We start from the raw sequence: 26,208 nt of genomic DNA, 5'->3' as shown, positions 1-26,208 counted from the left end.
GGATAAACTGTCCATGGGTTGTAGTGTCACCTGGCGAGGAACGACTGCTTGTCGGACACACACACGGTACATGTGGGATCAATGAGGGTGCTGTCCATGTATAGAATGGCGAAGGCACGCGATCTATGTGAGTTTGACCGAGAGTAGCGTGTAATGGCACAGAAGCTCGGCACGAGCATTTCGGAAACTGAACGATTTGTCGAGTGTTCGAAGGTTGCTGTGGTGAATGTCATCAATATGTGCCCAAACCTAGGTGAAGCCATGTCCAGAGGTCGTGGGGTTGGACGGACAACCCTCATTATAGGTGTCGGACGTCGTAGACTGAGCAGAATGGTAAAACATTACACATGGTGAACTGTGGCGGAACTAACATCAATATTTAATGCTAGGTAGAGGGCAAGTATGTCTGAACATACTGTGCACCGAAAACTCCTAACGATGGGTGTTGTGTACATAGTTCTGCGTAGTCAGCGCGTACACAACTTTCCCACAAGAGCGCGCCCCGCTAAGTACAACAATGCAGGCGCAGCGCTCGTCCATCTCCGCACTACGGGATGGCGCTGCCATAGAGATGGACCAAATTCTGCTTCAACCGATCTGCATATTAATATGTAACGCAGCCAATGAGATTGCTGCTAACATAGAACCTTTCCCCCACGCGGATCACACTCGTGCAGTGATACATGAACGCGTGAGGTATTATAACGAGTGTACAGACCTCCGATTAGTCAGTCTGCATTTGTCTGCACCAGTCTGTACCAGTCTGCATTAGTCTGTACCAGTCTGAACGAGTTCTACATTTGTCTATACCAATCTATAGTCAAGTTTCAGTCTGCGCCTAATAAGATTACCATATTCCTGTACATATCCATGAAGATAAATGTATAGACACTTTTGTCAAGTATCAGAGATATAGGTAAGAATAAGATTAACGTACCAATACCAAAGGAACTTCAGATTGTCAATTGTAAATAGCATCCAGAACCAAGTTAAGTAATTTTTATGCTTGTTATTATTTTAATAAATGTGTGTGAAAATTAATCAAGTTCTGTTTAAAGTTGGTCACCGTCAATCTGCTACTCTAAGCGTGCAAGTTGCATTTCTATCGTCTGACCTAACGGCAGAAGATAAACACGCCATGACAAGACCACGAGACATATTGCTGACACTCGCCTATTTCGTTAGAGCGACAGGTCAAATAATCTGACGGTGTGTGAACTGAAGGTCTTACAGTACACACACCACAATGGGCTTCCTCAGCCGATGACACGTGACCATCGGCACTGGACGTTGGCGCAGTGACACAGCGCTGCATGGTGTGATGAATCCCTATACCTTTTTCATCACGCCGACGAGAGGGCGTGAATCTGTCACCTTTCAGTTAAAAAAAATACAAATTAAAAATAAATGGTTCAAATGGCTCTGAGCACTACGGGACTTAGCTTCTGAGGTCATCGGTTCCCTAGAACTTAGAACTACTTAAACCTAACTAACCCTAGGACATCACACACATCCATGCCCGGGGCAGGATTCGAACCTGCGACCGTAGCGGTCACGCGGTTCCAGACTGTAGCGCCTAGAACTGCACGGCCACCTCAGCAGGCCCATCTTCCAGTGGATCAGCTCCTTGATACCTGTACTACGGGACAGAGGGAACCTGGTGGCTCCTCCATTATGCTCTAGAAACATTCACGTGGGCATCCATCGGACCAGTGGAGCTTATGCAAGGCACCACAACGACCAAGAGGTATCATACACGGGTGGCAGATCACTTACAACAGATCATGAAGATCATGTCTCTCGATGGCAGGGGATTTATCCACAAGGTAATGTGCTATGTCACAAAGCCAGGAGTGCAATGGAGTGGTTCAAGGAACACTGTGGCCGTATGCAATTGATGTTATGCCTCTCCTCCACCTCACTCTTCAGATCTGAACTTGATCGAGCGCATCTGCAGTCCCACGGTTCCGGACTGAAGCGCATAAAACCGCACGGCCACCGCGGCCGGCTAGCGTATCTGGGATCTGATTGTAAGTAGTGTCAGAGATCATCGACCCACTCCCTGGGATTTATGGGAATTCGGTGACGTGTGTGTAGATGTCCTGCCAGTTCCTTCCAGCGACCTACCAAGGCCTCATGGCTTTCATGCCACCATGCATCGCCACTATTATCCATGTCAAAGGAGGACACACTGTCTAATACGAAGGTGTTCATAAGGTTCTGGCTGATTAGTGCATGTAATCAACACTTACATCTGCATCTACATTTACATCTTCATCTACATAGATAGTCCTCAAGCCACTTACGGTGTATGGCGGAGGGTACCCTGTACAACTACTAGTCTTCTGCTTTCCTATTTCAATCTCAAACAGAGCGAGGGAAAAATGACTCTATACAGGGTGTTACAAAAAGTTACGGCCAAACTTTCACGAAACATTCCTCACACACATAGAAAGAAAATATGTTATGTGGACACGTGTCCGGAAACACTTTACTTTCCAATGTAGAGCTCATTTTATACTTCTCTTCAAATCACATTAATCATGGAATGGAAACACACAGCAACAGAACGTACCAGCGTGACTTCAAACACTTTGTTACAGGAAATGTTCAAAATGTCCTCCGTTAGCGAGGATACACGCATCCACCCTCCGTCACATGGAATCCCTGATGCGCTGATGCAGCCCTGGAGAATGGCGTATTGTATCACAGCCGTCCACAATACGAGCACGAAGAGTCTCTACATTAGGTACCGGGGTTGGGTAGACAAGAGCTTTCAAATGCCCCCATAAATGAAAGACAGGGGGGTTGAGGTCAGGAGAGCGTGGAAGCCATGGAATTGGTCCGCCTCTACCAATCCATCGGACACCGAATCTGTTGTTGAGAAGCGTACGAACACATCGACTGAAATGTGCAGGAGCTCCATCCTGCATGAACTACATGTTGTGTCTTACTTGTATAGGCATATGTTCTAGCAGCAAAGGTAGAGTATCCCTTATAAAATCATGATAACGTGCTCCAATGAGCGTAGGTGGAAGAACATGGGGCCCAATCAAGACATCACCAACAATGCCTGCCCAAATGTTAACAGAAAATCTGTGTTGATGACGTGATTTGCACAATTGCGCGCCGATTCTCGTCATCCCACGCATGTTGATTGTGAAAATGTACCACTTGATCACGTTGGAATGAAGCCTCATCCGTAAAGAGAACATATGCACTAAAATTAGGATTGACACATTGTTGGATGAACCATTCGCAGAAGTGTACCCGTGGAGGCCAATCGGCAGCTGATAGTGCCTGCACACGCTGTACATGGTACGGTAAAAACTCGTTCTCCCGTAGCACTCTCCATACAGTGATGTGGTCAACGTTACCTTGTACAGCAGTAACTTCTCTGACGCTGACATTAGGATTATCGTCAACTGCTCGAAGAATTGCCTCGTCCATTGCAGGTGTCCTCGTCGTTCAAGGTCTTCCTCAGGCGCAAGTCATAAGCTGGAATATTCCGTGCTCCCTAAGACGGCGATCACTTGCTTCGAACGTCTTCCTGTCGGGACACCTTCGTTCTGGAAATCTGTCTCGATACAAACGTACCGCGCCACGGCTATTGCCCCGTGCTAATCCATACATCAAATGGGCATCTGCCAATTCCGCATTTGTAAACATTGCACGGACTACAAAACCACGTTCGTGATGAACACTAACCTGTTGATGCTACGTTCCGATGTGCTTGATGCTAGTACTGTAGAGCAATGAGTTGCATGTCAACACAAGCACCGAAGTCAACATTACCTTCCTTCAATTGGGTCAACTGGCGGTGAATCGAGGAAGTACAGTACATACTGACGAAACTAAAATGCGCTCTAACATAGAAATTAAGCGTTTCCGGACACATGTCCACATAACATCTTTTCGTTCTTTGTGTGTGAGAAATGTTTCCTGAAAGTTTGGCCGTACCTTTTTGTAACACCCTGTATATGCCTCCGAATGAGCCCTAATTTCTCGTATCTCATCTTCGTGGTCCTTACGCACAATGTATTTTGGCGGTATTAGAATCATTTGACAGTTAGTTTCAAACGCCCGTTCTCTAATTTTTCTCAGTAGTGTCGCTCGAAAAGAACGTCGCCATCCCTCCAGGGATTCCCATTTGAGTCTTGGAAGTATCTCCGTAATACTTTCAACACTCAAGCAGTATTCAAGAATAGGTTGCACCAGCGTCCTATTTGCCGTCTCCTTTACTGATGAACCTCATTTTCGAACAGTTCTCCTAATAAACGGAAGTCGACCACTCACCTTCCCTAACACAATTCTCACATGCTCGTTCCATTTCATATCTCTTTGCAATGTTGCGCCCAGATATTTAAACAATCTGAGTATGTCAAAGAGTTCACTACTCATTGTGTATCCAAACATTAAAGGTTTATTTTTCCAACTCATCCTCATTATGGTTCAAATGGCTCTAGGTGCTATGGGACTTAACATCTGCGGTCACCAATACCCTAGACTTAGAACTACTTAAACCTAACTAACCTAAGGACATCACACACATCCATGCCCGAGGCAGGATTCGAACCTGCGACCGTAACAGCAGCGCGGTTCCGAACTGAAACACCTAGAATAACTTTGTTACAGCGGCCGATCATTCTCATTAACTTACACGTTACCACATTTAGAAGTAGATGCCATTCATCATACGAACTAGAAATTTTGTCTAAGTCATCTTGTATCTTTCTACAGTCAATCAACGTCCAAGCCTTACCATACACAACTGCATCATCAGCAAATCAGATGAACTAAAAATTTATCCAAGTGTAATATGTGTTGTTCAGTCTTTCCTACACTCTAAAAATTTATTTTTCGTACAAGATTTCATCGGGATGAATATTTCTTGTTCTATAATTAAGTTCCTTGTGTAACTCCATCAGCTGAATCAATTTATGGTTACTCTCTAAAGCAAATCGAGAAGGTGCTACGTGAAATAGGAATTACTGACGGAAAATGTGCGTCATTCGTTTAAGAAAATACAAAACTGCTATCACCACATTATTTCGTTCATAATTTAATCTAAACTGTCCAATTTTCTTTCATATAAGAAACTTATTGACAACAGTTACGAAAAGGGTGGACTGCTACTCACGGTAAAGATGCCACACTGAGTTGAAGACAGACACAATAAAAGCACTGTTACACACAATGTTTTCGGCCAAAGCCTTCTTCGGAAAGAATGGAAAACACACATTCCACAAGAAGGCAAACCTCAACACACATGACCACTATCTCCAGCCATTCTTGACAGACTGAAACACCTGGATTGAATGGAAACAGAAATCTGGAGTAAAATGGCAGTGATGGGTCAAGGACAGGAGAGCACTGGTGGGGGTGTAGTGTGGTGTGGAGAAAATGGTGCTGACTGGCAGAGCGTGCATGGATGAAAAGGCACCAGGACAAGACTGTCACGTGCAGGATTGGAAGGCTTTGGAAGAGGAAATGGGGGGGGGGGTGGTGGTCGCGGGAAGAGGAAAAGGAGTCGAGAAGAGAGGGGAAAAGGCTTATAGGACGTTGGCAGAGAGCGTTTGCTAAAGTTATTAAAAAGGCTGTGTATGTAAGGATAATTGGTCGTTTTGTATCACACAATTTGCTATCAAATGTACAGTTCGGCTTTAGAAGTCGTTTAACAAGTGAAAATTCTATATTCTCTTAACTCTGGGAGGTACTGGATGGGTTAAACAAAAGGATTCGAATGTTAGGGATATTTTTCTTATTTAACTAAGGCGTTTGATTGTGTTGATCAGGGAATATTGTCCAGAAGTAGGACCGTTACAGAATACGGGGAGTAGCTCACAAATGGTTCACCTCTTACTTTAGCAACAGACAGCAAAAGCTCATTAGTCACAATGTTAAGAATGGCTTTGATGTGGGTCTCATTGGGGTATGGTCAAGTGGGTGGGGGGGGGGGGGGGGGAGCAGGGGATCAGTGTTGGGGCTACCATGTTCCTTATTATTACGGATAACTTTAAAATACACTCCTGGAAATTGAAATAAGAACACTGTGAATTCATTGTCCCAGGAAGGGGAAACTTTATTGACACATTCCTGGGGTCAGATACATCACATGATCACACTGACAGAACCACAGGCACATAGACACAGGCAACAGAGCATGCACAATGTCGGCACTAGTACAGTGTATATCCACCTTTCGCAGCAATGCAGGCTGCTATTCTCCCATGGAGACGATCGTAGAGATGCAGGATGTAGTCCTGTGGAACGGCTTGCCATGCCATTTCCACCTGGCGCCTCAGTTGGACCAGCGTTCGTGCTGGACGTGCAGACCGCGTGAGACGACGCTTCATCCAGTCCCAAACATGCTCAATGGGGGACAGATCCGGAGGTCTTGCTGGCCAGGGTAGTTGACTTACACCTTCTAGAGCACGTTGGGTGGCACGGGATACATGCGGACGTGCATTGTCCTGTTGGAACAGCAAGTTCCCTTGCCGGTCTAGGAATGGTAGAACGATGGGTTCGATGACGGTTTGGATGTACCGTGCACTATTCAGTGTCCCCTCGACGATCACCAGTGGTGTACGGCCAGTGTAGGAGATCGCTCCCCACACCATGATGCCGGGTGTTGGCCCTGTGTACCTCGGTCGTATGCAGTCCTGATTGTGGCGCTCACCTGCACGGCGCCAAACACGCATACGACCATCATTGGCACCAAGGCAGAAGCGACTCTCATCGCTGAAGACAACACGTCTCCATTCGTCCCTCCATTCACGCCTGTCGCGACACCACTGGAGGCGGGCTGCACGATGTTGGGGCGTGAGCGGAAGACGGCCTAACGGTGTGCGGGACCGTAGCCCAGCTTCATGGAGACGGTTGCGAATGGTCCTCGCCGATACCCCAGGAGCAACAGTGTCCCTAATTTGCTGGGAAGTGGCGGTGCGGTCCCCTACGGCACTGCGTAGGATCCTACGGTCTTGGCGTGCATCCGTGCGTCGCTGCGGTCCGGTCCCAGGTCGACGAGCACGTGCACCTTCCGCCGACCACTGGCGACAACATCGATGTACTGTGGAGATCTCACGCCCCACGTGTTGAGCAATTCGGCGGTACGTCCACCCGGCCTCCCGCATGCCCACTATACGCCCTCGCTCAAAGTCCGTCAACTGCACATACGGTTCACGTCCACGCTGTCGCGGCATGCTACCAGTGTTAAAGACTGAGATGGAGCTCCGTATGCCACGGCAAACTGGCTGACACTGACGGCGGCGGTGCACAAATGCTGCGCAGCTAGCGCCATTCGACGGCCAACACCGCGGTTCCTGGTATGTCCGCTGTGCCGTGCGTGTGGTCATTGCTTGTACAGCCCTCTCGCAGTGTCCGGAGCAAGTATGGTGGGTCTGACACACCGGTGTCAATGTGTTCTTTTTTCCATTTCCAGGAGTGTATTTATGTTTGCTGATGACACTACCCTCGTAGTAAAAGGTGTTATTTGCAACATTTTTTCGGTTTCAAATAATGCAGTTCATGACCTAAGTTCATGGCTTGTAGAAAATATACTAGCGCTAAATGACAGTAAGATCCAGTTTTTACAGTTTCTAACACATAATTCAACAAAACCTGACTTTTAATTTTACAAATTGGTATATGATTAGTGAAACTGATCAGTTGAAATTTCTGGGTGTTCAGATAGATAGTAAAATGTCGTGGAAAGCCGACGTTCAGGATCTTGTTCAGAGGCTTAATGCTGCAATTTTTACTATTCGAACGGTATCTGAAGTGAGTGATGGTTCGACACGAAGATTACTTTGCTTATTTTCATTCGCATATGTCGCATGGTATTATATTTTGGGGTAACTCTTTCCATTCTAAAAGGACATTTTTGGCTAAGAAACGGGCGGTTCGGGCAATAATTGGTGCAACTTCAGGAACCTCTTGTCGACCCCTGCTCACGAGTTTGGGTATTTTGACATTGGCCTCTCAGTGTATATATATTTTACTGTCGTTTCTTGTTAACAATATCAGCTTATTCCCAAGAATAAGCAACTTTCACTCACTTAATACGTGGCAGAAATCAAACCTGGATCGGACTTCTTTAACTCTTGTGCAGAAAGGTGTGCAGTATACTCCTGCATCCATTTTCAATAAGCTACCTCTCGAATTCAAAAATATTAGCAGTAATCCACGCGCTTTCAAATTGAAGAGTTTCCTCATTGGTCACTCCTTCTATTCTGCCGAGGACTTCATTGAAAAATTAAGCTGATTCTTGTTGAATTGTTAATTGCGTTTACTTAAACTTACGGATTGACTTTTTCGGGTTCATAAACGTTTTATTTTTATCTGTTATTATTTGTATGTCGTAATTTCATGTACTAACACGTTTCATGACGTTGAAGATGTGCTGCTCAATTTGGTCGTACGGAACTTGACGTGTAAATAAATAGATGAAGTAAATGATGATGAGGGGTCGTGAACTGGGGAGAGATGATAGGACAGAAGCAGCAGAAAGCGTCGGGTGAAGGGTTTGGGGACATTTGGTTACTGTACCTTGGATTCAGGTAGCGGTGAATGTGTTGTATTTCCAATACTATCCTCTTGCCACGGGGATCATATCCCTGTGGAAGACCCAGGTGCAAGACATGCCCAAGTCATACACCAAGCGCATTCTGTTCTAGACATATCACAGATGTATCCTACCCCAACATAGGCTGGGCTGCTTGTGAGAGTAGCCATGCAATGTAACAGCTTTGCAGATATCATTACAGAGCTTTTTATATTGATATGGCTACCAGTGAGCAGTCAGCTAGGACGAATGACCAAGGGAGAACTGTCGTCAAGAGCACATGGAGCACCCTGTGGCACAAGATGCAGCTGATCACGACATGCTTGATTTCTATGGCTGCTTCACAAACTGTGCCACATGCATTCTCCTCACGACCAGCAGTCTCTCTGAAATGCGCAGATGGGATATATCCTTATAATACATTCTCCACTCCTAAAATTACCCCGTCCTCAACCTACAAAAGTCTACACTCCTCCCAATAGTCCTCCCAATTCATGACCCCTCACCATCACTGTGTGCCACTCTCTGCCAACGCCTCCACAGTCTTTTCGCCTCTCTGCTTCTCTTCTTTCCCATTCGCCATTTCCCCCTTCACCTGCTGTACTGTATCAACTTTCTCCTCTCCCCACAGCACCCTGCTACATAACCATACAGGCTGTTGCTGCAGCTTCTCATGCCGAAAATTCTTCACGCTCATGAGTAAATTATTCCCACTTATCCTATTTCCTCCTTCATCCTCCTTTATTTTCACACATTATTCCTGTGCCACACTAACTTTTCAGTCTTTACCTAACCAGTCATTCCTTCCCCCTCTTTCTCCCCTTCTCCAAACACTCGAATATCTTATACCTAATCTGTTCCTTACTTTTTTCCATATTTTTGTAAATTTTTACATATTTGATCGCGTGTACTTTTACGTATTTATGCATATTTTTACGTATTTCTAAGAATTTTTGCGTATCTGTATGCATTTTTAGGCATCTTTATCCGTTACCGAGCTTGCCTGCACAACCACCTAATGCCCTCATTTACCCATTACCCATGCCATTTCCCCAACGTCATCCCTGCCGCAATGGAGTCCTTCTCCCTCCTTCAGAAAAGTATCCCTCTTCCTGGCAACGACCCAGTCCCACATCCCTTAAATGCTGCCTAAACCATGGAATGGCCCCCACTCCCAAACCTATCGGTCTAACCATAAAAATTCGCTGTGCAGAGTGGACGCGCGGTTTGAGGCGCCATGTCACACACTGCCCAGTCCCTTCAGCTGGAGGTTCGAGTCCTCCCTCGAGAATGGGTGTTTGTGTTGTTCTTAGTATAAGTTAGTTTACCTAGTTTGTAAGTCTAGGGACCGATGACCTCAAGAGTTTGGTCTCTTAGGAATTCACACACATAAAAACTCCGTTCCCTGGTTCCCACACTCCCTTTCACAATGACATGGTATTGCAAAAACACATCTCCTTGAGACAGGCATTCAAGAAACACCTCTGTTCCCTACAAAAGATGATGCTACTGTACAATTTCTACTATATCCATCACATTAATTGAGTCACTGGCTCTCCATCCCCTGGAAGAGCATTCCTGTCACCACATCAATATGTCAGCCAACCTGCTGATCCATACTGCCACCTTGGGGCACTACTATCCAACGCCCATCTTATCCATAGTGTTCCTTCTCGTCAACCCTACCTAGTTGACCTCTTCAGCTGGCCACATCCCCCAAAACTCCCTAAACACTATTCCAAATCCAGAGTCAAAACAGTCCTAGAATAGTGTTGTTAACCTTTCCACTAAAATCTTTACCCCCCCCCCCTCCATTATTTCCAGTTCTACCCAAAGACCACACCTTCAAATCCTACATCCAAGTGCAACCATGCTGAACCTGTCAAAGGCCTACTCTCCTTCTCCCAATCCCTGCAAAGGAAACACCTATTAGCCACTAATCTCTCTACCCTAAGCCAACCTAATTGCAACATTGAATCTTGGCTTTTCCGGTTCATACCATCATTCAGTTTTGATCCTCCCCCCTCCCACCTAATCACCTCTTGGTCAACTTACAGGAATTCCTCACCTTCAGCTTGGCCCAGCATCCTTCCCCACGTACCTTTCTAAGAGCATCAACCTTCCAGCAGAAGAAAGGACAGCGATACACAGCCTCAAAATAGGTCTTCACCTAATAATCCCACCTGCAGTAAAAAAGGTTCCTCCACTGTAGTTACAGATCACAGTGACTACCTGGCAGAAGGCGTCTGCCAATTTCCTGACTCCTCAAACCATAAACTGAGCAGAGTTATCCCATCCCTGATGTCCAACATAAACTCCAATCCCAGGTTAGAGCCTTACGCCCTTCCCAGAACTGTTCCCTGAATCCCACTTAACCTCTAATATACCCCATCACACACCTTCTGCAAACTCAAAATTCCTGGCCGCCCCGTCGTAGCTGATTGTTGTGCCCCCGCTGAAAGAATTTTGGTCCTCATTGATCAACACCTCCTAATAAGCTGCCAAAAACGTAGCCTCCCATATCAATGATAGCAAAGACTTCCTTCATCATCGCCACCTCTTTGCCTTCTGGATCCCTACTTATCACTATAGTCACCATTTCAATACATACCAACATTTTTTATGCAAAAGGCCTTCTGCTGTTGAGCACTACCTCTCCCAATGTCATTTAGCCGCCAAACCTACTACCTCATTCCTCGTACACCTTACTACTTTTCGTAACATACAGCAATTTCACCTTTAAAGGGAAGATACACAATCAAGTGCGTGGCACAGCCAGTGTCATCTGCATGGCAACCTCTTGTGCCATTTTTAAGGGTTATCTAGAGGAAACTTACCTGGCCTCCAGAACCACTGGTCTGGTTCACGTTTGTTCCTGTCCTGCCACCTTATAGTCCTGGTAAACTCTTCCACAGAGCCCTCTTCTCTCCCTCCACCACTATTCCGCTGTCTGTTCTGCCTTCCTGCCCCACTTGAGATTGCTGGTGATCATGAAAACGTTGCGTTGTGGCCAGAGCAACAGTAGATAGCGGTGTTGTGCGTGTGAGGTGTGCATGCTTGTGTAAGTGTGTATGTGTTTTTCTTTCTTTTCTGAAAAAGGCTTTGCCTGAAAGCTTAGTGTGTAACTGTATTTTCATTGTGCTTGTCTGGAACTCAGTGTGTCATTTTTATGGTGAGTAGCAATCCAGCTTTTTCATAACTGTTGATAGTCTATACTGGACTTTCAATTACGTACAAAGTTATTTCAGCTGTTACATATGCATGTACTCGAGTACTGAAGACAGAGAATGACACATGTGTTGTTCAAATGGTTCAAATGGCTCTGAGCACTATGGGTCTTAACATCTGAGGTCCTCAGTCCCCTATAACTTAGAACTACTTAAACTTAACTAACCTAAGGACATCATACACATCCATGCCCGAGGCAGGATTCGAACCTGCGACCGTAGCGGTGGCGCAGTTGCAGACTGAACCGCCTAGAACCGCTCGGCCACTCCAGCCGGCGATGTGTTAAGTAATACAAGCGATCGAAACATTTGGTATCCGCAGAAAATGTGGAAAACTAAAACAGGTACGCGTGAGTAATAGTGTATTTTTATCTCCTTATTTTGTTTCGATAACTTGCACAAACATACTCAGGGAGTTTCGTAAGTCCACTAAAAATCATATGCGTTTCAGAGGAGAATGTATGTAAATTTTTTTATATTTTTGAATTCAATCACTACAGTTGATGCAAACATTGCAGATGTGCTACGGGAGGAAGCTGTCTGTAGCCCTACAACTTGGTATCTCTGGCGGTATAGTAGGGGAAGCGAAATGGTAAAATTTCTTCAAATATCTGTCGGTATTATCCGTGAATTTACTGTTCAGAACTGAGTATTTAATTAAATATAAGTTCCTTGCTAAAGTAATAATCGCTTATACGTTTCATGCTAGGAATTTTCTCATTAGAGATCAATGAAGTATACCAGAGTTCATGTATGATGAGTCTTCTATCACCGTTTGACATATAAACACATGTGAAAAACATAATATAGCATTTCATTTAAGTTTTTTAGACATGACAGTAGTTTCGAAAAGTTTCTGAAGTATAGAATCCTAAGCTGCAACAGTTAAATCCGCTGTAACCGAATACCTGCAAGTAAAATGCTTTTAATAGTCATGTTTTCTGAACGTCAATATAATATACCTTTCCATCACTATGCGCTTTACGTTTGAGGACGAAGCTCTAAAAACTGTCCCAACTTCACTGGAAATGCAATTACGGGACATCCGAACAGGCGCAACAACGCAGCAGTAATTAAAATTTCTGATTTTAATTTTAATTTTAATATTAGCTTCAGTAACGAAAGGCGATATTATGAGGCTCCACTCAACCAAAGCGAATGTATTTTCTGAAATCAGAGGGGGAACTTAAATTCACTCCAGAACCAGATAATCAATTGTGTCCGACATCTTTGGCAAATAGCGATACCCAGAGGTAATTAACATTAGCCCTTGACATTTTATATGGGGTCAGAGAACAAGTTTTTGAAGGGTGCATGCTTCTCGTCGCTTGTCAGCTAATATTCCCAATATATTCTATAACTAATACCTACGCCATATGTGAGCTGTTACAGGCAAATTTGGAGAGGAGTAAATGTTTCATACGAATGTTCATAGTGCCATACTATGGAGCCCATAAATTAAGGTAGTCCTGGAATAACTGATAATTGTCACAACAAGTTTTCGCTAAATTTCCCACTTTACCTAAGTGTAAGTAAGTGTGAGCTATGTTATTTTCGTACTGTCGAAGGTTAAATCGTCTTGCGGTGACTCATGGAGAGTGAAACGTAATGTGAACTCAAAAACATGTTGACAATTCTCATGAATCCACATAGGTGTCAGTAGTCTAGAGTCTTGTATGGTGTGTCAACATATGACAGACATTAGTTACAGTACTGTCGTACTGGAAAACTGACCCGTGTCGACTTCAAAACTGCTTCAGTATGAAACAAGGAGAAAAAGGCACGACTTAAAGACCACAGTGCCTGGACATGAACTAATGAATGTATCTCAGAGTAAAACGTATAGCATGTGCGGGAATTACCAGGAGTCATTCACTTTAGGATGTTACTTGCGACCGTACTTCGCTCTAGAACAGAAACAGTCACACAGACTGAATTTAATCTGAGGACGCAGTAAGGAAACGGCTGACAGAAAAGTATGGTAGTCAGTTTTCATACGAAGAATACTTGCATGCCAGCAAAGAGGATCCATCGTGCCACACACAATGTATTGATATTATCTGACGTACAGTGCAGAGAAGTTAACAGGGGAAATTATGTATCTGTAAAATAAAGTCGTATGATTAATTTCCTTTCACAGTCAATCTATTGTCGTAGAAAATTTTGGCTTTCAACACTGAACAAGATACGCTTTCATTCGAAAACAGATACTTCGCGTTTAATGAGACAATTTTTTTAGCATACAGCGAAATACGTCTGTCTGCATGACACCCAATCCAATTTGCATCCATTTTTGTTTAGTTGGAGATCTTTCGTAAACAAGGATACATCCTCTATTATATTCATTTCTACAGTTATGCATTTTCTGAGAGTGTTCTATACAGAGCAGAAAATGTTGCGTGGTCTATTGGTTCTAGGCTCTCGGAGAGCTCCAACAATTTGTAATCCTTGCTGGATTTGTAGACTGATGCGTAAACAAGTATTAGGCAGAATGAGGTGTTAGGATAGGTCTGTGATACTTACACAGGTATTGTGGTGTCACCGCCAGACACCACACTTGCTAGGTGGTAGCCTTTAAATCGGCGCGACGTGGCAACTCTGTCCTGCGACGAAATTTTGTCTGCATTAGATGCATATTTCTAAGAATCAGTCAATGTAGTTGCATAAAGGTGTACCTTCTTTCGTACGAAACGTACAGCAGGTCAGACTAATTGGGAGTGGGTTGCAACCTTGCAAGGCCTTACTAGGGATTATGCTTTTGAGTGTCAATGTGGACTCCCTTATTCAGATACTATGGTACATGATGCAATTGCACAGAACGTTTATGATGTTCATATAAGGGAACAGATTTTGAAACTAGTCAATCCCTCCATTCAACAAGTGATAGACATATTGGATCGGCAGGACACACTTGACTTTGCTCAAGAATCATTTGAAACTTTGCCATCAGTGTGTCAGGTTAACCGGCCCGCTGGGCGAGCTGCACGGAGCAGTAAACAGCCCTCGCGCCTGGCCACGTGGCTGCCGCCAAGCTCTCAGCCACGTGTGCCACGCCGGCAAGCAAATGCAGTGCTAAAATCATGCCCGCGGTGCACTACTAGACATTTGCGTGAGAATCGCCCGTCACGCCAAGCTATTTGCTTTTATTGTAATAAAAAAGGACATGTTCAGAGTGTTTGCCAGAAAAAGCTCAGATCGGAAGCTCAAAACCATTCCAGGCCCTTTGCTTCATGCCGGAATCAGAATCGAACCAAGGATATTCCGGCTCGCCAATCTTTGCCCATGGAAACTCATGTAGTTCATTCCGCTCCGCCCAGTGCCACTCTCTCTAACAGTGACTATGTTCGTCCCACAAATAGTGTGCGTCGACATCGCCGGAAATCCCGTCAAGTCGCAAGTGATTATGTACCAGTGTCAGTTCACGTTGCACGAGACAGTCGCTCTTGTCGTCAGCAGGACAATAAACTTTTTGTAGACTTGGACATTAACGGCAAAGTGATACCATTCCAGCTCGATACCAGAGCTGTAGTTTCACTGATCAATCAAGACATGTATAAACAGCTGGGCACCCATCTATTGCGTGCCGCCAATGTTAAGTTAACTACTTATTCAGGTCAAGATATACCTGTGTTAGGACAGTGCAGCCTTCTTGCAACATACAAAGGACAAACAAAACTTGTGTCATTTTACGTCCTTCGTTCTTCTTCTCTAGTGAACTTGTTTGGTTTTGATTTATTTCAGTTGTTTAGCTTGTCTATAGTAAATCAGGTCCTATCAGTGAACCAGACTTTGCCTTCTGACAGTGTTTCTCGTCTATGTGAAGAATTTGCAGACCGGACCTTGGTTGCGCTAAGATCTATAAAGCACATTTGGAACTGAAAGTAAACGTGCAACCGAAATTTTTCAGAGCGCGCAATGTTCCCCACACATTGCGTGATGAGGTCGCAAAAACATTACACGATTTGGAATCACAAGGTGTAATTGAACGTGTGCAGGCTTCTCTCTGGGCACCACCCTTAGTAATTTTGTCAAAACCTTCGGGAAAATTGAGACTTTGTGTGGACTTCAAGGCAACAGTGAATCCACAACTAGTGATTGCAACTTTTCCTTTACCCCACCCGGAACATCTTTTTGACAAATTGTGCCCGGGTAAATATTTTTTCGAAGTTGGACCTCGCAGATGCGTACTTGCAAATACCGGTGGACGAAGAATCCCAGCGCGTTTTGGTGGTTAACACACATCTTGGTTTGTGTCAATTCAAACGACTGCCATTCGGGTGTGCATCCGCCCCTGCATTATTTCAGCAATATCTACAAGCTGTTTGTGCGTCGCTCCCTACTGAAGCAAATTATCTGGACGATATTGTGATCTGTGGAAAGACGGAAGAAGAGCATTTGGCCAACCTCAGAACATTATTTCAGGTCTAGCGACGAAATGGTCTTCGCTTGCGGAAGGACAAATGTGTGTTTTTTGCTCGTGATTTGCCATACCTGGGACATGTGCTCAATGCCTAAGGCATACATCCCAGGCACCTTCGTGGCATACAGGACTTGCCTTCGCTGCAGAATTTGAAGCAGCTACAGACTGTGCTGGGAAAAATAAATTACTATAACAGATATTTGCCACATGCCTCTTCTATTTCAGTTCCGCTTCATCGCTTATGCCGTAAAGGTGTTCCGTTCATCTGGACGACGGAACGTGAACGCGCCTTTCACCAGTTGAAATCGGCGTTGCTTTCCAATACTTGCCTAACGCCATTCGATCCCCAGAAGCCACTTTTGTTGATGGTGGATGCATCGTATTTCGCGATCGGTGCTGTGCTTGCGCACAAAGATGGATCGCACGATCGCTCTATTGCCTTTGCGTCCAAATTGCTCTCGTCGGCGCAAAGAAACTATTCACAGATCGAGAAAGAAGCATTGGCTCTCGTATTTGGTCTTACAAAGTTCCATGATTTCTTGTATGGTCGTCACTTTACCATAATCACAGACCACAAACCTTTGACATCGCTTTTTTATCCGAAAAAGCCTGTACCTCCACGTACAGCGCAGAATTTCATTCTCTGGTCTATTTTTCTCTCGCAATACCGCTACGATATCTTGTATCGGTCCACTGCTAAGCACGGAAACGCCGATGTGTTGTCCCGTTTGCCTGTTGCTGAGGACAGGGCATTCGATTCCTCCGATCTTGCTTACATGTTCATTGATGCGGAAACCGATGATGTGGTCGAATCGTTTCCGATTGATTTTCGTCGTGTAGCTACAGCCACAGCTGCCGTCCCTATCCTTGCTACCGTTCTGTATTTTGTTGCTACGCAATGGCCCTTGTCAAAGTCACGGATTGGGGACCCATTGGTTCGCCGATTTTTTGCTCACAAGGAGAGACATTTTGTTCGACGTGGTGTTTTGCTGTTGCGTTCTGATAATGATTAGTTCAGGATTGTGGTACCATGTTCGTTACAGTCCTGTGTCTTAAAGCTTCACCACCAATGACATTGGGGTATAGTGAGAACGAAAGAACTTGCTCGTCAGCACTGTACTTGGTTCGGAATCGATGCCGCGATTACGAATATGTGCTCTTCTTGCATGGTGTGTGCGGAACAACAATGAGCACCACTGCGGAAATTCTTTGCGTGGCCAAAAGCCACTTCCCCTTGGCAACACTTACACATCGATTTTGCTGGTCCATTCTGGAATGCTCAATGGATGGTTGTGGTAGATTCATTCAGTAATTTTCCTTTTGTTGTCCGGATGTCTTCCACTACGTCATCTGCCACCATCCAAGCGTTAACTGTTATCTTTTGCATTGAAGGTCTACCACAGACTATTGTTTCCGACAATGGCCCACAATTCATGTCCGCAGAATTTCAGTTATTCTGCAAGGCCAATGGTATTCAACATCTGACGTCCGCGCCGTTTTCGCCACAGTCAAACGGTGCCGCTGAACGATTGGTCAGGACTTTCAAGTCACAGATGTTGAAGTTAAAAGAGTCGCATTCTCAGGAGGACGCGTTATTGCTTTTTTTGTCCTCGTATCGCTCTCAGACCCGAGATAGTCGCTCGCCAGCTGAGTTGCTCCACGATCGCCCTCATCGAACCTTGATGTCTTTGGTACATCCGCCGATCACTTCCCGTGACCAGTTGTCCTCCGCCATGGAACTCTTGCCCGCTCCAGACCATATGTCGTCTTCGCCCGTCGGGTGCCCCGGCCCGATGGAGGTCGACCCTTCGGCCCCTCCTGTCTCTCTGTGGGCGCATTCACCGCATGTTGGCGTGCACCCTGGAGCAGGTTTTTAGGCGTTACCTAGCTCCCCGCGGTCCGAATGGCAGGGTGCGGGTGGCACAGCCTCGCCTGTTGTTGGGCTCCCCACCTCGTCACATACGTCAACATGGGGTCCTCCCCACGGCAGGCGGAAGCCTTATGCCACAACCGTACGCCGATTTGGGGGGGGGGGGGGGGGGGGAGGGAATGTGATGTCACCGCCAGACACCACACTTGCTATGTGGTAGCCTTTAAAACGGCCGCGGTCCGTTAGTATACGTCGGACCCGCGTGTCGCCACTATCATTGATTGCAGACCGAGCGCGGCCACACGGCAGGTCTTGAGAGACTTCCTAGCACTCGCCCCAGTTGTACAGCCGACCTTGCTAATGACGGTTCACTGACTAAATACGCTCTCATTTGCCGAGACTATAGTTTAGCATAGCCTTCAGCTACGTCATTTGCTACGACCTAGCAAGGCGCCATATTCAGTTACTATTGATATTGTGAATCATGTACCGTCAAGAGCGACGTTCATCATTAATGGATTAAAGTTAAGTATCCCACCAGCTACGTCCGTTTGTCTGAATTCTAATTCCTTGTCTTGTTCCAGACATCAAGTCAGTATATTGCTTCCCTCCTCACGCCAGCCTGCGTGAGCTAAATCGCGTGCATTTCGGCCTTCTCTAGTAACACAGTGTTGGCACTTCTGCCAGCCACAACAGGTATACCCTTATTGAATGATACTAAGTACTCGTATTCATGTCGTTGGAAACGACTGATGTAAATCTGCCTTCCAGATTCTTCTCTAGGGTACTTTCCCACCACCCGTCTCTGAGTTGAGCACTAACAAGCTTTGATGTGTCACAACAATTGGCCTCCGTGTTCGGTATCCTTAGGTGTTCCTTTCAATCCTGCAAAATGTATTCCAAGAATAATTGATAAGGATAACCAACGTGTTTAGTTGCAGTAGGTATAAATGTTTCAGTACTTGAGCAATGTACTTTGAAGGGCGTTAGGTCACACTCCAAAAAATCAGTTCCTCGTTAAATTGCATGCATTTTGTAACTCGTCATTTGTGTATTGTGCCGATCAGTGGGGCCCATTAGTCATGGCGCACTAACGAGAGCTCAAGAACCAATACTGACTACTAAAAGTTCGTTAATGCATCTCTAACACAAACTGCAATCATCTGCAGTTCACGTTTGAATTATCTAAAGGAATTTACCTTGTCTCACAACTGTTTCTTATAACTCACAGTGATGAAAATCTTTTAACAATTTTAATACTTGATCCAACTGTAAGTATCAATTTGAGCTCTCGTCTCAAATATATGATCGTTTCATAAAACTGTTTCACGGTCCACTCTGCTCCTCTATTTGTATTTCTGTAACCTCTTCTATCGACGTGATCTGTGCAGCAGCTACTTGAGAAACGGCACGCAATTTCCGCAGAAGCTTTACTCGACATCGGACTTTGAGACAGCTCCTAAATATATGATCGTTTCATAAAACTGTTTCACGGTCCTCTCTGCTCCTCTAATTGTAATTCTGTAACCTCTTCTATCGACGAGATCTGTGCAGTAGCTACTTGAGAAACGGCACGCAGTTTCCGCAGAAGTTTTACTCGACATCGGACTTTTAGACAGCCCCTCCTGTCCAAATATTATCTCAGACCGAGATCTGTTACTTTTTCTGCCTCTGAAAGAATGTGTCTGTGTTTGGTTCTACCTACACTGAAATTAAATACCTGGTTCCACCATCACGTAACTGAAGTAGATAAACCAGTCGGTTCTTCCATGCAGTTCAGTTTAATACACTGAAGAGCGGAAGAGACTGCCTAATATCGTGCAGGGCCCCCACGAGCACGCAGATGTGCCACAACACGACGTGCCATCAAATCGACTAAAGTGTGATGTAGTGCTGTAGCGAATTGACACCATGATTCCTGCTGTGCTGTCCATAAAACCGTAAGAGTACGAGAGGCTGGAGATCTCTTCTGAACAGCACGTTGCAAGGCTTCCCGGATATGTTAATTAATGTTGATTTCTGGGGAGTCAGGTGGCCAGCGGAAGTATTAACCTCGGGAGAGTGGTCCTGGAGCCAGTCTGTAGCAATTCAGTGCATGTGGCGTGTCGCATTGTCCTGCTGCAATTGCGCAAGTCCGTCAGAATATACAATGGACATGAATAAATGCAGGTGATCAGACAGCATGCTTAGGTACGTGTCAACTGTCAGAGTCGTATATAGACGTATCAGGCGTCCCATATCACTCCAACAGCACACGCCCCACACAACTACAGAACCTCCACCAGCTTCAACAGTACCCTGGTGACTTGCAGGTTGTCTCCATACCCGTACACGTCCATCTGCTCAATTTGAAATGAGACTCGTCCGACCAGGCAATATGTTTGCAGTCATCAACAGTCCAATTTCGGTGTTGACTGGCCCATGGGAGGCAGAAAGCTTTGTGTCCTGCAGTTAGTTACCCGGTGTAAACGAGTGGGCCTTCGGCTTTGACAGGCCCCGATGATGTTCCGTAGAATTGTTCGCTGACACTTGTAGATAGCGCAGCACTGAAATCTGCAGCAATTTGCGGAAAGCTTGTACTCCTGTCACGTTCAACAGTTATCTTCAGTCGCCGTTGGTCCCGTTCTTGCAGGATCTTTTTCCGGCCGCAGCGATGTTGGACATTTGATGTTTTACCAGATTCCTGATATTCACAACTCCTGAACTGGTCGTACGGGAAAATCCCCACTTCATCGCTATCTCGGAGATGCTGTGTTCCATCGCTTTTGCGCCGATAATAACACCACGTTCAAACTCACTTAAATCTTGATTACCTGCCATTGTAGCAGCAGTAACCGATCTAATAACTGAGCCAGAAACTTTTTTCGCTACACAGGGTGATTTACGAAGATATGCAAATATTTTAATATGTTATTCTACATGTAAAACTAAAATAAAAAGTTCATTTGAACATAGGTCCACAAATGTTTAATTACGGAGTTAGGGGTAATAAAGGATTTTACAATGAAATGAAAACCCTTAGCTGCTTACAGGCGTTGATATACGTCAATGGGGACGGATGAAAATGTGTGCTCCGACCGGGACTCGAACATTGGATCTCCTGCTTACATGGCAGACGCTCTATCCATCGTTTTTCTTAATCTCATTTTGTTCTATCCTGTTCGTTGAATTTGTTGGTGGCGGACGCCCGATGACATTCGTGCAGGTTGTTCGTTGTTCCGTACACTCAGTTTTTTTTTTTTTTTTATTACAGAGGGTAGCTATCCCCCCTCACCGAACACGCTGAGCCACCGTGCTGGCTCCATCTGAACCACCGAGGACACAGAGGAGAGTGCGATTGCAAGGATTCAATTCTCAACGTATTGTCCCGCACTACATTCGTAGTGCCACTGCCCATTATACGCATTACTCGCGGCGTGTTGCCGATTCCCGTACGAGTTCGGGCACTATTTGTGCATCCGCACAGAAGAATAAGATGGTCAAGTGACCGGTGAGCCTTAACTATATATATACGAAGATGGTATCTGTTCTTTCGGACATGTCCAAAAGAACAGATACTATCTTCGTATATAAAAGATTTTCCCTGAAATTTAAGGACTTAACTAATATGAAGCCATCTCAAAACTGTACGAGGCTAAAGTGAAGCAGGATTATGATTTATATTTTTGTTATTGATCTGGTGGCTCTAATAAAACGTGTGCCAGACGTGTATCTGCACTCCTTTTCCAGAGAAGCAAATAATTAATTACTTGCCCCATTTTTTTTAATTCCAGGCAGTTGCACAAAGTTATCAACAGAGGTTTTAGAGAATTTTATTTTGGGAAAATTATGGTAATAACGTTAACTGAAACTGTGTGAATGTGTCAGATAATCTGCTTTTATTAATACCATAGCACACGTGAATTCATATTAGACGGGAAAAAAACAAAGCTCAGTGTTGAGGCCGTTGTACAGTGTACATACAATTTCACAATAAGTGTTCAAAAGTGTGTCCACCGAGTTCAATGCATTTAGCTGCACCAGAATGAACAGATTTTGTTGCCCATTTCAGTTCACAGGCTTGTTCTTAATTTAGTCTATTGCATTCATAATAAGGTTAGGAAACGAATGAAACAACTCACTAACGGTTGCCAACAATGACATAAACGTTTCTACATCCTTAATGGAAAGTAAACAAATTTACTTTTATAATAGTCTTTTCTTCTCTGGATGTTCTGGAAAACTACTGCAGATACGCACCTGGGACATGTTTTATTAGATTCACCAGACCAATACAAAACAAAATAAATGGAAATCGTGCTTTACTTTAACCTCTTAGAGTTTTGCGATGGCTTAATATTAGCGAAGTTGCTCAATTTCTGGCAAAACCTTTTATTAGCCGTAACGCCGTAACTAAACTTTTTCGGACCTATGTTTATACGAAACTTTTTCTTTAATTTTACCAGTAAAATAACATATTAAAAGATTTGCATATTTTCATGAATTAACCTGTATAGGCGTCGCCGACCGCAGCGCAGTATTGTGCCTATGTGCATATCACTGTATTTAAATACGCAAGCCTGTACTTGTTCTTTGGCGCTTTCGTCTATTATAGCAGGGACTGTTTACGAAAATCTCACATTTTAGAGAGAATTAAACCGTATTTCATTATCAAACTAGCGGTCAAACCCAGCTGCAGGCTAGCCGGGTGGCCCGCATTGCCAGTCCCACGTGAACCGCATTTTCTTTTTCACCTTCTCCCGCATTTCCGTTCATACCGCTTAAACATTAACTCCATGCCAAAGAATCTGTTCCCACCCCTTCAATATCTGACATGTCTTTCATCACAGGTTGTTTAGGGCTTCAGTGATGTTTAGGGTGTCAGTGATAGCCCACGGCCATACAGCACTATAAGGCAACTAAATCATTTTCGCTGCTCCCCCTCTTCTGCCCCCTCCCGCCCCTGTGCTCCCCTTCAGTGTCTCTGCACTCCCTCCTGCCTTGTCTTCCCCCTTCATCACCCGTCCTGCCTGTCTCCTGCCTGTTGGTGTGACCCCTGTCCCCGTTTTCCTCTTCCTTCCGCCCCCCCCCCCCCCCCCATCACTCCTCTCCGCTTTTTTCCTCCTCTTCGACCTCCAGTCCTTCGGCAGCTCCCTACCAGCGCTTTATATTCTTTCTGAGCGTTCCGTCGTTTCCAGTGGTTTGGTTTTTTAAGTGTCTCGGTATGTGTGATGTTTGTACCTTGGCCGACTTTTAACTTGTGTTTGACTCCAGTGATTTTAAGTGCCCATATGGGGCAGCGGCATGAAATTACAATAAAGGAACAGAAAAAGATCGCTGCTGTAAGAATTTTAAGCCATCATAGGAAGGCCAATTTGCATGAAATGTTAATAAACTATACAGGGTGTTTCAAAAGGTACAGCCAAACTTTCAGGAAACATTCCTCACACACAAAGAAAGAAAATATGATATTTGGACATGTGTCCAGAAACGCTTACTTTCCATGTTAGAGCTCATTTTACTACTACTCTTCAAATAACAGTAATCATGGAATGGAAACACACAGCAACAGAACGTACCAGCGGGACTACAAACACTTTGTTACAGGATATGTTCAAACTGTCCTCCGTTAACGGGGATACATGCATCCACCCTCCGTCGCATGGAATCCCTGATGTGCTGATGCAGCCCTGGAGAATGGCGTATTGTATCACAGCCGCCACAATACGACCACGAAGAGTCTCTACATTTGGTACCGGGGTTGGGTAGACAAGAGCTTTCAAATGCCCCCATAAATGACAGTCAAGAGAGTTGAGGTCAGGAGAGCGTGGAGGCCATGGAATTGGTCCGCCTCTACCAATCCACCGGTCACCGAATCTGTTGTTGAGAAGCGTACGAACACTTCGACTGAAATGTGCAGGAGCTCCATCGTGCATGAACCACATGTTGTGTCGTACTTGTAAAGGCAGATGTTCTAGCAGCACAGGTAGAGTATGCCGTATGAAATCATGGCGGTGAATCGAGGAAGTACAGTACATACTGACGAAACTAAAATGAGCTCTAACATGGAAATTAAGTGTTTCCGGACACATGTCCACATAACATCTTTTCTTTATTTGTGTGTGAGGAATGTTTCCTGAAAGTTTGGCTGTACCTTTTTGTAACACCCTGTATACACGAACATCACCTGTGAATCACTGTATGTTAACGAAAACACTTAAAAAGAATTTCAGTATTTGTTGAGATTAGTCCGAACGTACAGACAGAAACCATGGTGGGGATTTTAATTTATATATGTACAGAAAGAACAGACAGAAGATGATCAGCTTTAAAACAGAAATCGAAATAATATTTCTTGAAGCGTGTCATTAGAAAAACATGGATAGCAAAGCACTGTGGGACACCATGATATACGTTCCTTTAAGGAGAACACTGTGTAGTGCACAACGAACCTCAATATGAAATCTGCGTATCATATCTTTACGTCATCAATTATGGGGTTTAATGTCTCGAAGTAAGTGTAACTTCTTGCCAATGATTACTGGAATTCGTGTTATCGTTGTGATAGAGGGAAACTATATTTGCAAGAACTAACACTTTAGATTGTAAAAAATCCAAAGAAACAACCAAGATGAAGAAACCCTCATTGGTGGCATGAGAATAATATGACTTCTTTCTGTGGCCATCTCTACAGAACAGACCCCCATAGTCTGTCAAATGGCTCTGAGCACTATGGGATTTGCCTTCTGAGGTCATCAGTCCCCTAGAACTTAGAACTACTGAAACCTAACTAACCTAAGGACATCACACACATTCATGCCCGAGGCAGGATTCGAACCTGCGACCGTAGCTGTCACGCGGTTCCAGACTGAAGCGCTTAGAACCGCACGGATAGTCTGTCAATTTCAAAGTAGCCAATGAGGGTAAAGCCATTGCATACTTATAGATCAAGCAAACAGAGAAAGACCTTGCATGGTGTATTACGCTGGACATAATAACTAAGAGGGCTGACTACAATTTAGCTATTGGAACCAGACTTTACCTTACTTCCTTTACAGACGTTAAACGCTGTTAGACCAGGATCTAGTCCAAGGAAAACAAAATAGCGTTCAGCATGAAAATGAAAGAAATAAATTACAATGAAATGAATACCCCTAGCTGTATACAGACGTTGATATAAGTCAACAGGGGCAGTTGAAAATGTGTGCCTCGACTGGGACTCAAACCCGGGATCTGCTGCTTCTTGGCAGACGCTCTATCCATCTGAGTCACCGGGGAAACAGAGGATAGTGCGACTGCAGGCACTTGTCTCTCCCATGCTCCCCGTGAGACCAACACTCCCAACTGTGAGACCCACATTCTCAACTTACTGTCCCGCACTATATTAGTGCCCCTGCCCATTAAACTCATTACTCTCGGCTTTTTGCCTGTTCCCGTAAGAGTTCGGGCACTGTTTGTGCATCCACACTGAAGAAGAAGATGGTAAATGGCCAGTGAGACCTTATAGATATATAATCTGTTCTTTCGCACATGTCCGAAAGAACACATACCATATATATATATATATATATATATATATATATATATATATATATATATATATATATATATATATATAAATGAAAGTGTACCGAGATATCATGATAACTACCTCAATCAAGAACACCAAAAGTGGCAGACGCCAACAGAACAGAAAATACACTAGCACTGTGGTTCACAAGCGGCCAACAGGAGCTACAACACTATGGAATGGAAACACTAGCATAACAAAATAATATCTGAAGATACTGGTTTCTATTTAATGGTAAGAAGTGTAAGAGTGTGACAATGCTTCAACAACTAAACTAAGATTTAATCTCTATGGAACCTAAGTACTTTTTTTCAATTCTAATTTATTGTATTTTGGGTCTTGCCCATTCACCTATGTCAGTAATGGAAAAATGCTATGTCAGCATATTTCTTACGATACGAACGTAAGGACAACACACAACACACCACCCAGTCATAGAGCGTAGAAACTTTCCGGCCCCAGCCGAAGTATTTGCCGCTCCCCTTCGGTTAGCAATCTGCTGCTCTGACGACGCAGCTGCCTAGGCGAACTTGAACTTAAACAGAACGAGTAACTATGTACACAAAAGGAATACAGAAG

This window comes from Schistocerca piceifrons, chromosome 5, assembly GCF_021461385.2.
Source record: "Schistocerca piceifrons isolate TAMUIC-IGC-003096 chromosome 5, iqSchPice1.1, whole genome shotgun sequence".
Lineage (NCBI taxonomy): Eukaryota > Metazoa > Arthropoda > Insecta > Orthoptera > Acrididae > Schistocerca > Schistocerca piceifrons.
The sequence above is the reverse complement of the archived record's forward strand: the minus strand, read 5'-3'. Positions refer to the sequence as shown.